Below are 14,075 nucleotides of genomic sequence, written 5' to 3' on the forward strand. Positions count from 1 at the left end.
TTTCCTCTTTGATTTCTTCAGTGATCTCTTGGTTTTTTAGTAGTGTATTGTTTAGCATCCATGTGTTTGTATTTTTTACGATTTTTTTTCCTGTAATTGGTATATAGTCTTATAGCATTGTGGTCCAAAAAGATACTTGATATGATTTCAATTTTCTCAAATTTACCAAGGCTTGATTTGTGACCCAAAATATTATGCATCCTAGAGACTCTTCCATAAGCACTTGAGAAGAAAGTGTATTCTGTTGTTTTTGGATGGAATGTCTCATAAATATCAATTAAGTCCATCTTGTTTAATGTATCATTTAAAGCTTGTGTTTCCTTATTTATCTTCATTTCAGATGATCTGTCCATTTGTCAAAGTGGGGTGGTAAAGTCCCCTGCTATTATTGTGTTACTCTTGATTTCCCATTTTATGGTTGTTAGCATTTGCCTTATGCATTGAGGTGCTTCAATGTTGGGTTCATCAATATTTAAAGTTGTTATACCTTCTACTTGGATTGATCCCTTGATCATTATGTAGTGTCCTTCTTTGTCTCTTGTAATAGTCTTTATTTTAAAGTCTATTTTGTCTGATATGAGAATTGCTACTCCAGCTTTCTTTTAATTTCCATTTACATGGAATATCTTTTTCCATCCCCCCCCTTTCAGTTGATATGTGTCCCTAGGTCTGAACTGAGTCTTTTGTAGACAGCATATATATGGGTCTTGTTTATGTATCCATTCAGCCAGTGTATGTCTTTTGGTTGGAGCATTTAATCCATTTACATTTAAAGTAATTATCTATATGTATATTCCTATTAACATTTTCTTAATTGTTTTGGGCTTGTTATTGTAGGTCTTTTCCTTTGTGTTTCCTGCCTAGAGAATTTCCTTTAGCATTTGTTGTAAAGCTGGTTTGGTGCCGCTGTATTCTCTTAGCTTTTGCTTGTCTGTAAAGGTTTTAATTTCTCCATCAAATCTGAATGAGATCCTTGCTGGGTAGAGTGATCTTGGTTGTAGTTTTTTCCCTTTTATCACTTAAAATATGTCCTGCTACTCCCTTCTGGCTTGCAGAGTTTCTGCTGAAAGATCAGCTGTTAACCTTTTGGGATTCCCTTGTATGTTATTTGTTGCTTTTCTCTTGCTGCTTTTAATATTTTTTCTTTGTATTTAATTTTTGATAGTTTGATTATTATGAGTGTTGTCATGTTTCTCTTTGGATTTATCCTGTATGGGACTCTCTGCTCTTCCTGAACTTGATTGACTATTTACTTTCCTATAGTAGTGACATTTTCAACTATAATCTCTTCAAATATTTTCTCAGTCCATTTCTTTTTCTCTTCTTCTTCTGCGACCTGTATAATTTGAATTTTAGTGTGTTTAATGTTGTCCCAGTGGTCTCTGAGACTGTCCTCAATCCTTTTCATTCTCTTTTCTTTATTCTGCCCTGTGTTAGTTATTTTCACTATTTTATCTTCCAGGTCACTTATCCATTCTTCTGCCTCAGTTATTCTGATCTTGATTCCTTATAGAGAATTTTAAATTTCATTTGTTGTGTTGTTCATCATTGTTTGTTTGCTGTTTAGTTCTTCCAGGTCCTTGTTAAAAGTTTCTTGTATTTTCTCCATTCTATTTCCAAGATTTTGTATCATCTTTACTATCATTACTCTGAATTCTTTTTCAGGTAGACTGCCTATTTCCTCCTCATTTGTTTGCTGCTGAGTATTTCCCTTGCTCCTTCTTCTGCTGTATATTCCTCTGTCTTCTCAGTTTTCTTAACTTACTGTGTTTGGGGTCTCCTTTTCACAGGCTGCAGGTTCGTAGTTCCCATTGTTTTTGGTGTCTGCCCCCAATGGGTAAGGTTTTTTCAGTGGGTTGTTTAAGGTTCCTGGTGGAGGGGACTGGTGCCTGTGTTCTGGTGGATGAGGCTGGATCTTTCCTTTCTGGTGGGCAGGACCACATCTGGTGGTGTGTTTTGGGGTGTCTGTGAACTTATTATGATTTTAGGCAGCCTCTCTGCTAATGGGTGGGGTTGTGTTCCTGTCTTGCTATTTGTTTGGCATTAGGTGTCCAGCACTGGAGCTTGCTGGTCGTTGAGTGGAGCTGGGCCTTACCATTGAGACGGAGATCTCTTGCTAATTGATATTATGTGGAGTCGGGAGGTCTCTGATGAACCAATGTCCTGAACTTGGTTTTCCCACCTCAGAGGCTCAGGCCTGACACCTGGCCAGAGCACCAAGACCCTGTCAGACACAACTCAGTATAAAAGGGAGAAAAGAAAAAAAAAAGAGGAACAAATAAAATAAAATAAAGATATTAAAGTAAAACAATTACTAAAATAAAAGTTAAATAATATTTTTTTTAAAATGAAGAGAGCAACCAAACCAATAAAATATCCACCAATGATGACAAGCACTAAAAACTACTAAATAAATCAGGACAGACAGAACCCTAGGACAAATGATAAAAACAAACCTATACAGAGAAAGTCACACAAAGAAACACACATACACATTCACAAAAAGAGAAAAAGGAAAAAAATATATATATATAAGGAAGAGAGCAACCAAATCAATAAACAATCTACCAAAGATAATAAGCTTTAAATACTAAACTAGGATAAACATAAAACCAGAAACAAATTAGACACAGAAAGCAAACCATAAGTTTACAGTTATTCCTAAAGTCCATCACCTCAGTTTTGGGATGCTTCATTGTCTATTCAGGTATTCCACTGATTCAGGATACATCAAGTTGATCGTGGAGATTTAATCCACTGATCCTGAGGCTGCAGAAAGAAATTTCCCTTTCTCTTCTTTGTTTGCACAGCTCCTGGGGTTCATCTTTGGGTTTGGCCCTACCTCTCCATGTAGGTCACCCTCTGGAGTCTGTTCTTCACCCAGACAGCAAGGGATTAAAGGAGCAGCTGTTTTGGGGGCTCTGGCTCACTCAGGTCAGGGGAGAGAGATGGGTATGGAATGCAGGGTGAGCCTGAGGTGGCAGAGGCCAGTGTGACATTGCAACAGCCTGAGGCACGCTATGTGTTCTCCTGGGTAAGTTATCCCTGGATCACGGGACCCTGGCAGTGGTGGGGAGGGGATATGTGGATAGTGACCTGTGCTCGCATCCAGGATTGCTGGTGGCTACACAGCAGCGTTAGCATTTCATGCCCATCTCTGGTGTCCACACTGATAGCCATGGCTTGCACCCATGTCTGGAGATCATTTAGGTGGTGCTCTGAATCCCCTCTCCTCGCACATCCCAAAACAGTGGTCTCTTGATTCTTAGACAGTTCCAGACATTTTCCCAGACTATCTCCCAGTTAGCTGTGGTGGACTAGCCCCCTTCAGGCTGTGTTCATGCAGTCAACCTGTCATCTCCCTGGGGTCTGACTCTGAAGCCCGAGCCTCAGCTCCCAGCCCCCACCCTCCCCGGCAGGTGAGCAGATAAGCCTCTCAGGCTGGTGAGTGCTGGTCAGAACCGATCCTCTGTTCAGGAATCTCTCTGCTTTGCCCTCTGCACGCCTGTTGCTGCACTCTCCTCCGTGGCTCCAAAGCTTCCCCCCTGCCCACACCCCCATCTCCATCAGTGAAGGGGCTTCCTAGTGGAAGCCTAGAGGAAACTGTGGAAACTTTTTCTCCTTCACAGTTTCCTCCCAGAGGTGCAGGTCCCATCCTTATTCTTCTGTCTCTGTTTTTCCTTTTTTATTTTGCCTTACCCAGGTACGTGGGGAGTTTCATCCTTTTGGGAAATCTGAGGTCTTCTACCACGGTCTAGTAGGTGTTCTGTAGGAGTTGTTCCACATGTAGATGTATTTTTGATGTATTTGTGGGGAGGAATGTGATATCCACGTCTTACTCCTCCGCCATCTTGAAGGTCCTCTCTAGGTTTGATTTTAGAGTCATACTTTGAAAAACACTGTTAGGCCCTGGAGAGCCACTGCCATTACATCTGTAAGAAGCTCTCACTGTTTGGGGGGAATTTATTGAATAATGTTATTGATGTAAAAATATAGACAAACATTTTATTTCACATAAGGAGAAAGTGTTGTGTGTAAAAGTGAATTTGAACAGCACCACTAGACTTACCATTTCAAATTTAGTGCTTGGATTATGGAATCAAGGTAATCTGATAAAATTAATTATTTTCATGTCTCCTCTCTTCACTTTGGTGTTATGAAGATGAATTTTATATTTTGGAGCCATCTCAGACCACTTTACAGAGAAACTATACAATAGTATTTGACAGTTTGTGGTTGACTCATTCAGAGTCTTTGCTGTGCATGGCAGGGGCAGCCTCAGCATCACTGTTCAAATCAGAGAACAGCAGGTTGAAATGCTGCTTTCCTGGGGGAGTCTCCTGATCAGAACCTAAACTTCCTCCCTCGACCACTCCTTAAGAGTGGGACGTAGACTGAGGCCAACACCTCACTTGGCAACTTAGTTAAATTTGTTGACTTTGCAAATAAGAAATATGAATTTAATTCAGCTTTCTTTTCTCAACCAAATAAGTGTACTGGATAATACAAGCTAACTCTATGAAGAATAACTGTCATCATTATTAAGAAAATGGCATGTCAATTTTGTTGACATGTCTTTGCTTTGTCAAAATAATCACTTTGGAGTAGAAATCTAAAAGCTGAGTTTGTTGGGGGTCTCATTACTTCATTGTCACAGTCAATGATATTACCAGAAGAAAGTGTTTTCTATAGCTCTTGGTTAGAGTGATTCACACTGCTAATAACAAGGGCGGATCAAAATTGCAGCATTAGATTGGAATTTACCCTGTGCTTACACTGGATGTTCTATTGCCAGAAGTTGGAAAAGCTAAGATTACCATAAGCTTAATGGGACCCATTTAATCCATTTCATTTCTTGAAGATAGAATCATCTAAGAGAATCATTTAAGAGATCCATAGGAAATTTCCATTGCAAAGCAGAGCCCTTCAGGTAAGGAACTAATGTTTAAGTTCAGGTGTAGGACCAGTTATATCATATCATTCTGTTCCTTAGCCAAATATCTTGCATTTCTGTAAATATCAGGGTAGTGCTGGAAGTACATTTGATAATGAGTTAGATCCAGAAGTAGTCCACTTCCTGCCATTTAGGAAGTATAATCTTGAGGAAAAGCCTTCCTCAATTTAACTCTTGTTTACAGTAGCAGCATTTAAGAGCATTAAGTTTTGATTCAGTAGAACTAGATTCAAGCCACAATTTCTCTTAGGTTGCTTTTGAGAAAATACCTCAAATTCTTAAAGCCACGGTTCATCTATAAAATGGGGATAATAATAGTAGCTACCTCTCAGTGCTGTTGAAATGATCAAATTAGCCAATATGTGTAATGTGCTCAGAAAAGTGGCTGACATAAAGTAACTTTCAGCAAAATTTAGCTAGTACTGGCTATTTCAGAGGTTATAGCCTCCTCTGTAAACATGGAATAATAAAACTCCCTTGCTTAATTTCCTTTTTGGTTTATATAAATAAGCAATTACATAAGTAAATGGGTTTTGGAAAGAGTAAAGAGCTGCATCATTGCTATTTTTTCTTTTTAGTATTAGTATTGGGGCTGCTTGGCAGAAGTAGCCTTGTGGCAGATTCTGTGTATCTCCCCAAGAGAGAAAAATATATTAACTCTTCAGTTCCATTAGGGCCCAAGACAAGAATATGAATACCCAGAAAGCAATGGACAAGGGAACATCTGATAGGAGAATGGCATATAGGTTAGTGTCTACTTGCCACTACTGCTGGAGGAATTCACAGTGGTCCAAGGGGTGATCAGAATGATGTTCCTGTATAGAGAAGAGGGATAAGGGGAGGGCTCAAATGAACAGGAGCCATGGTAAATGACAGATGGTTTCTATGGAGATTGCTGGTATAGATCTTCTTGGCCTATTCTGAGCTCAGCTCCTACCAGCAAAATTGTGCCATCATAATAGTCTGGTTTTCCTTCTTTCTAATTTTCAATTACTACACTTATGCCCCTCCTTCCAAAGTCTATTTCTTTTTCATTGTCTAGCCTCCCTGAATCCTCTTAATTTGAGGTTTAGAGGAAATTACCAATACCTTAGTGGGGAATTAGTCCTGTGTTTCTAGTATTATTAGCAATTTAAAAGCTTCTCTAAGGGTAAAAAAATTCCAAAGACTGAATTAATTATGTTAACATTTTAAGAGAGAAGGATAATCAGTTCTGAGTACTTTACTGATCCTGTTCAAATCATAGGTATCCAGAGAGGTCTGTGTTATTTATGCCAAAGACCAGCTTTCTTTAGAGTGGAGGGAAAATGAGAACAGGAAGCTTTAGCACTAAGTGAGACTTTGTTTGGGGATCTTTTGTTATTACTGATCAATAAATAAGGTCAAAGTTACTCATTTAAAACAAACTAAACTCTCATGTAAATTCTAGTAAACCTTGCTATGTGACTCATTGCATTTTCCCTCATTCAGAATTCATTTTCTTCCATACCTATATTTGGTTTCAATTAAAAAAAAAAAAAAAGACAGCTTGCTTAATCTTTCCCACAAACTGATATGGTGTATATCTGAGTGAACGGGACAATTTTCCTTATAAATTATGTATAAAATCCTTAACTGCTGCTTCTCCCTCAGAGACTCAAAGAAAATTCTATTTCTCTTAGTTTATTTTTTCATGGTTCTTGGGATATTCATTTTAGATTTTCCATTCATTTTTATAAATGTCTTATTTATTCAAGTTCTTCATAGAGGATAGTAATACTGCGCATTGCTGATTGTATTACTCTGGACAGGTTACAATATCTCTTCCGGAGCCAATGCACTAACTGATTTTAAAGTTTCTGTAAATGTGAGGAGGTCTTCTTACAACACAGTGAAGAGGGGGACATGTGGTCCAGTGGGAAGACCCTGGTCCTAACTGAGCCATGGGACACTTTGATTCTAGTCTGTCCCCCATCCTTCCTCACCCTGGGGATGTCTCTGGGCCTAGGTACCTTCATCTACAGCATGAAAACACTTTTACTGCCCTAAGACAGCATGAGGTAGACACTGGAGCTATAGATCTCAATGTCTCTTTTAGTCTTACAGTGTAGGGTTTCTTCTAGAAAATTCTTCTGTAGTTCCTTTTGATCTCTTTTAGATGTTTGTCATGATTCTGCTCATAGATACCCTAGACAGACACTGTTTTAGTCAGAATCCTCAGCCACAAAAGCCAGAGATGAGAAGGGTAGCAAAGAGATATCCTTTGCCTTGGTAGCAAAATGTCCTTCAACCATGGTTCGAGGTAATGGGTGACTCTGGAGGAGGGAGGGAATCCGGGCTGGTGTGAAGGACTGTGTGATGAATATGAAGAGCTATAGGTCAGTATTTACTGGGCTATCTTCATCTCAGTTTGTGGCCATAGCTGACTTTGCTTTCATTTTCCTCACTGAAATATCTTGTTATTTTATATTTTCTTCATTACCAAGCTCCTTTAGAAAACAAAAACAAAACCTAGTTCTTATAATCAGTGCCTTTTCCTGACTTTCTTGGCGATATCTTTTTGTTTTTAATTCATGAGGTAGATTTTTATATGCTGATGAGTGAGAATCGTTGACTTGGCTGTTGTTTAGTTTTCCAATTCCTCTGAAACAAATTCCAGATCTTAACATTTGTCTCGGCCAACCTCTGTTACTTGCTTTCAAGACATTTCATAATATTAACATTAACTCCAAGCCCACTTGGAGATGCTGTGCTCTGCTCCTGTCTATTGTCTTGGTCTAGCGGTTCCAAAAAAATCCTGGCTGATAATTTCTCCAAGCTAGCCTGTTTATGAATCCCCTTGTCTCACCCCCACCTTCCTGCAAAAACAAACAGATATAGAGCAGTTGGCAAGTTGTGACCATGGAAGTCGTGAATAATTTTCCCAGTCCTATTTGAATTATTTGAGGCCAGTAGGGTATAAGACATAACTTTTCATGGAGAATCTAGGAAACTTGAGACCACAGAAATTTGTCAAGTTAATATACTGATTCACAGACATATCAAGGCAAGAAAGCTGAAAAGAGGAATCTAAGGAAGGTGATTCTAGAGTTGGGATTTAAGGGCCAAGAAGAGAAAAAGAGATGAAGAAACAGGTTTCAAACCAACCTAAATAAACTTGAACTTAAGTCTCAAAGAAAGTCAAAAATCCATTCAGCAGATTATTTTTGCCTTTCCATGCTAGACAACTCATAATTGTCTTAACTTACGGGGTAAAATGGAAAAAGAGCAAAAGAAACTAATTTGGAGTCTGTGGGGCTACCCCTTCTCCACAGCCAGCACGCCGCAAAGGAGAATGCGAGCCACTGTGCAGATGCCCCAAATTCCCTAGGGCACAGTCCCCACATGAGAAACAGGAGGAACTTGAATAGGGAGGGAACCATTCTCTGCAGTTCTTTGAGCTCTGATATTCCTTCATTCTTTTATCTTCATGTGCTCACTTTGTGGAGAAATTCTGCAATTGTATTCCTTAAATCCAGAAGTCCTTTTCTACTTCTGAATCTGCAAATATAAACATAGTCATAAAGAGGAAACAGGTTATTCACTTTCCTATAAACCAAAGATGAGAAGAAATAATTTGAGATTCAGTATGGAGGCAGTTAAGTCATATTTTAGTGAAGGTTTTCCTGACAGAATTCCATGGTATGAAATAGATTTTTCCAGTGCAGCTGGAAAACAACAACAATATATGGTTCATCTGCCTGGAACATTCAAGAGACAGACCTACTGAAGGTAGAAAAGTGGAGGATATGGATGTCCGGGTGAAGGACTAATAATTCATAAGCCCAAGAAAAAGCAAAATCAAAAACAAAAGCCAGTTTCTGAAATATCTCATGTTTTGAAGATGGGGGCCATTCCTTCTGTTTTGGAGGGTCTGCAGCTTCTCTCAGGAGTTGACATGCACATAGTAAGTATTTTTAAATGATGCTTTGAATTTGAATTTATTACCAGAAACTGTCAATGATAAATTACATCACATTAGACCAAAAAAAAAAAAAAAAAAAGAATCCAGGAAATGCGTCACGGATATCTGAGGCTTTTTGCAGGGCCTCTCCTTTTCCTTTGCAGGGTCCTCTTCTATAGGGCTGCTGGTGAAGGCTACAGCTTTAACGGCCTCAGGCCGTTTCCTTGAGTTTCAGCTTCTGTAGCATCTCTGATGAATGCGTCTGGACTGGTGCAGGAGGCTCAGTAGCGTAATGGCGCTAACATTTCTCTGCCACCTTTTAAGTCATAGCTAGGTGGTGTTGCCCTTTCTTATTTCATGGATTTGCTTTCTCCATTTGTTCTTAGTTGATTGGGAAATTGCTGAACACAGAACTTTTCCTTGTCTATAAATATCACCCAAGTTACGCAGCATGGGGAGAGAGCTGCTATTTGTTTGGCTCACCGACTTTGGGACTTTTTGCAAATTAAAGGATTTGAGGGGATCTAATATGGCCATATCATCAGATAAATCTCTAGGGTCATCTTCTCCCCTCGGTGGTTTCATTTAAGTTAGTGTAATAGAAGGTGTACTCGGGCATCCAAGGATAGGAATTAGTCCTCTCTTAGTAACCAGATGCCACTGCGTGAGGGATAAGCCTCATTTCTGAGTGTGGAGACTTGCTTTATGTATTTCAGAATTTCAAATTGTTATGCTCTACTCTGCAACACGGTTTCACTTCCTAGAGAACTTTAGAAAAGGAATTGCTGTTTTTTATTGGCACTCCTTATCTGACAGATAGTGGGCTTTTGAGATGTATCTGGATTTCACGTTGATATTTGGGATGGATGAAATTGAGTAAGTCTAATGAAAAATTTGTTGCATGCTCTCTGTGTAGTCTCAGGTCTGTATTGGGTTTTTTGAAGATGGGAAAAGTCTCTCTATGAAAGAAAGTTAAAATTTAGTTAGAAGCAAAATCCTACGTATGGGAAACCACAAAGTAGGCAGAAGTGGTCACAGAAGCGCTTATCTATGTGGTCACAGATGGGAGGGATCACAGAAATCCAAGAAGCACCATGATTAGGCTGGGGAAGTGGCCCCTAAGGAATTAGTTATATTTTACACATTTCCAGCTGATTGACAGCCCACATATTATAAGAAAATAAGATTATCTAAAATTCTGAAACCTGTTTCTAATTGTACCCTTGCAACTAGAACCATTTGAAGTTCTTCAGAAGTTTCATCTCCTTTACAAAGCCTTTGTCTTGAAATATTCAAATAACTCTGCTTTTTCCCCTTCCTAAGAGTATCTTATGGTTTGTTTCTATACATTTAGGCTTTTGTTTCAAGAAGACAATCTGTGTCAAGCAGATGAATGTTTGACTCATACCAAATTTTTGTAGTCTCCACTATTACAATTTACTAATTTCTTCTTGGTACATTATTGATTGGGGTATTATTTTTGCCTATGCAGATCAATACCTATTTATTGTTTCTACTGAAGGAGCAGTACTTTTCTAATCATAAGGAAGTACACAAAAAGTGCCATCAAGGAGTTTAATGGGGAAGGAAAAATAATGGATGTAAAAAAATTGATAGATAAGCTATTTGAGTAAATAGAGTCCAAAGTGTTCTTGGAGACAGTAGAAAATAGTAAAAGCCATAATGACTAGAGAATTAAAGAATGAAGACTTTGGGCTTCCCTGGTGGCATAGTGGTTGAGAGTCCACCTGCCGACGCAGGGGCCAGGGGTTCGTGCCCTGGTCCGGGAAGATCCCACATGCCGCGGAGCGGCTAGGCCCGTGAGCCACGGCCGCTAAGCCTGCGCGTCTGGAGCCTGTGCTCCGCAACGGGAGAGGCCACAGCAGTGAGAGGCCCGCATACCGCAAAAAAAAAAAAAAAAAGAATGAGGACTTTGCTGAACTTTTAAGTGTTGGTAGAATTTAGAGAGGCAGAAGGGGTACGGCATGTGACTCCAGGTTTTAGAAGAGCAGCTGGGCCTGTCAACAGTATTCATTAAGCATCCAGAAGGCACACTGATGGGCATGATGACAAGAAAAACAAACAAACAGGGAGAGTGAGAAAGGAGCAAACATTTATTACTTAGGAGTTGGGTGGAGTTATTCCCATTTTACAGAAAAAAAAAAAAAACAACTGTGGCTCAGAAAGAATAATGGCAGAGCTGGTTTCAAGACTGAATTCCTATACCTTTGAAACCCTGCTTATTTTGTCCCCCATGCTGCCTTTATTTTATGTGGATCATAAAAATAAAATGGTGTTTCAGATTCAGACAATCCTGCATTTATTCACCTTTGGGACAGAAGATGCCGACATAGAAAATTACCTCACAAGGCAGCCCATTATAGTCAGAATAGAAGGTTAGACAGATTCATGGGCCCAGGGTCATCAAAACAGGTAGGAATTGGGTTGGGCAGCAAGGAGATGGAGCTCAGAGGATGACTTAGGACCAGACTAGATTTTAACACATTTTATCTCAGCCCAGAATGGTGGCCAACACAGGAATTTATGAACTTTAGTAATCCAAATGTCCTGTACAGAACAGCCAGTCTTGTCTGCTGCTCCTGGTCTTCCAACTACGAGCCTCAGATAAAACCCAAACAAATAAGTTTAGGTAATGCAGGAGAAAGCAGTACACTTAGGAAAAATCCACGTGCCCAGAAAACAGATTCTTGAGAGCCTGTTTATCTGCCCTAATCAGGTCTGGAAAAGGGAGGGGATTGCTGTAATGGAAATAAGTAGAATAGGCAGTTTTATGCCTTAAGTATTTATATCATCTATTAAAGATATTGCTATAGTGCTATTCAGTGATTTGCTGGGCAGTTAAATTCAGACTCCAGTTCAGTTTAAAACCTTGAAGTGGTTGTTTTACATAATTTATGTCACCAGGATTCTTTTTGAACTACAATCTGACCTTCACAGGGTGAGGCAGAGGCTGCAATCTGAGGCCTACCTTGGTTCAGTGGGGCCCCTACAGGAAGATCATCAGGCCTGGTTTCTTCATATTGAAGTGTCAACCCCAAGCCCAGGGCTGCACTGAAAAGGCAGATTTATTTGGAGTATCGAACTTGGTTATGTGTTAATGTTAGCATTCATCACTAGACAGCTGTCTATGTGTATATGTCTTGTCTCTACAGTTAGGCTATGAACTTCAAAAACTTCATCCTATGTCAGATCAACTGGGTTAGTTTTTGTGCTCATCAGATCTTCAACAAAGCTTTTCTTGGTTCATTTGTAAGGACAAGAGGTGCGAGAGGTACCAGGAAGAGAAAATGTTACACTATGCATACTTAGATTTTCCTTTATAATTAGTCTGTTTTCCTCTCATATCCTCCTTCCCTCCCCAAACGTACATAGCATTCTCATCTACCCCATTTAACTGTCTTAGTCCATTTGAGCTGGTATAACAAAATCATAGACTGAGTAACTAATAAACAACAGATTTATTCCTCCCAGTTCCAGAGTCTAGGAAGTTAAGTCAAGGCTCCGGTAGATTTGGCACTTGGTGAAGGTCTGCTTCCTGGTTCATAGACAGCCATCTTTTTGTTGTGTCCTAACATGATAGAAGAGCAAGTGAGTTCTCTGGGGTCTCTTTTATAAGGGCACTAATTACATTCACAAGGGCTCTGCTCTCATGAACTAATTACCTCGCAAAGGTGCCACAATCGATACCATCACATTGAGGATTAGTATTTAATATATGAATTGGGGGGGCACAAACATTCAGCCTATGGCATAACTTTATTCATATAGTACATATATACTTTCTTAGCTTTTCACCCCTATCTCTCTGCCTATTCAAATTTCTTTTAGTTGTTTGAGCTGGTGGATATGTGTTGTTTGTGTCTGCTCAGGACCCCTCTTTTTATTAGTTGCCTTATTATTAATTGCCTGTTCTCCACCCCATGGGCTATAAGGAGACTCAGTCATATTGCCTCATCCACTCTTGGCTTCAGGGATAAGCATTTGGCCAGGCTGTCATACCCCGGCCCTCTGTCTATGGCACTCTGTTCACAAGATGATCTCACAGCCAGACAGACACAGTAGGCATGCCTCCAAGAGACTGGGTAGGTGGAATCAGGAGAGGGAAGATGTCTTTGTCTCTGGGGTCATAAACATTAAGGACTGTGTGCTCAGAGATTGGACTGGTCCTCTTTCTGTCATATGAAGAGAGCTTCCAGAGAAAGAAACAAACTCTGAGGAAGTGAGTGCTGAGACAGGGATAGAGATGGAGAGTGTGAAAGTGTGACAAAAAATGAGGATATCATTTGAACACTTGGATCCGGACATGCTTGAACCAGCAATATTCCTGGAGTTTTGGTTAACCAATAAATTCCTTTTTCAGTTTGATTTCTATCATCAGAGACCAAAAGATTCCTGACCATTTGTGTCAAATTTTATCTGTTTTCTCCTTGTAGCCTTCCCTGCTTATAAGGTTCCTTTCCTTTTTAGCTTGCTATCTTAATGGAATTCTTTACTGTTTGTATTGAAATTGTCGATGTTTTCTACAAAATCCTCAAATTCTAGGGACAGTGTTTTCTTGACCGCTTGTCTCAAAAGTCTGGTGCCTGATATGGGGTAGGGTTATATAACAGGTGCTCAATAAAGATCTGGCTGTTTCCTGAAAGAAAGACATAGAAAAGTTAATACTATTTCTAAAGTATTTTATCAGTCTTTCTATGACCTAAGAATGTCAAAATCCACCCCTATAAGCCCTAGAACTGTGTGAAATTGTGTGATGATGATGACTGCTCTCCCTTACTTCTTATCCTGCATTCTAGGTTTTGTTTTCTCTCCCACACATTTGCCAGCAAGCTTTGATCCTCATGACGTGATGGTGTCCCTAGATCAGATAGAGCAGGCTAAGCTACTAGCTTCATCCACTGTCACACCAAACGAGTCTTACACCTGGGTTATCACACTAAGAGGAGGCTATCCTAAAATTCAAGCACAAGAAGAATGAAAACTTGGTCCTGTACAGTTATTTGTTTATAATCTAAGGAAAACAATTTGTTTTTTCCTTCTATATTACATTCCTTCCAGATACAAGCACAGAGCTGATACCCACTTTTATGCCTCTAAGCCATGATGTTAACTAACCTTTAAGTGCTGGATTTTAGAGGACAGAGCATTTCACATGCAGAGTTGCCCAAGATAGAGCTG

The sequence above is a fragment of the Phocoena sinus genome, chromosome 14 (assembly GCF_008692025.1).
Source record: "Phocoena sinus isolate mPhoSin1 chromosome 14, mPhoSin1.pri, whole genome shotgun sequence".
NCBI classification, from domain to species: domain Eukaryota; kingdom Metazoa; phylum Chordata; class Mammalia; order Artiodactyla; family Phocoenidae; genus Phocoena; species Phocoena sinus.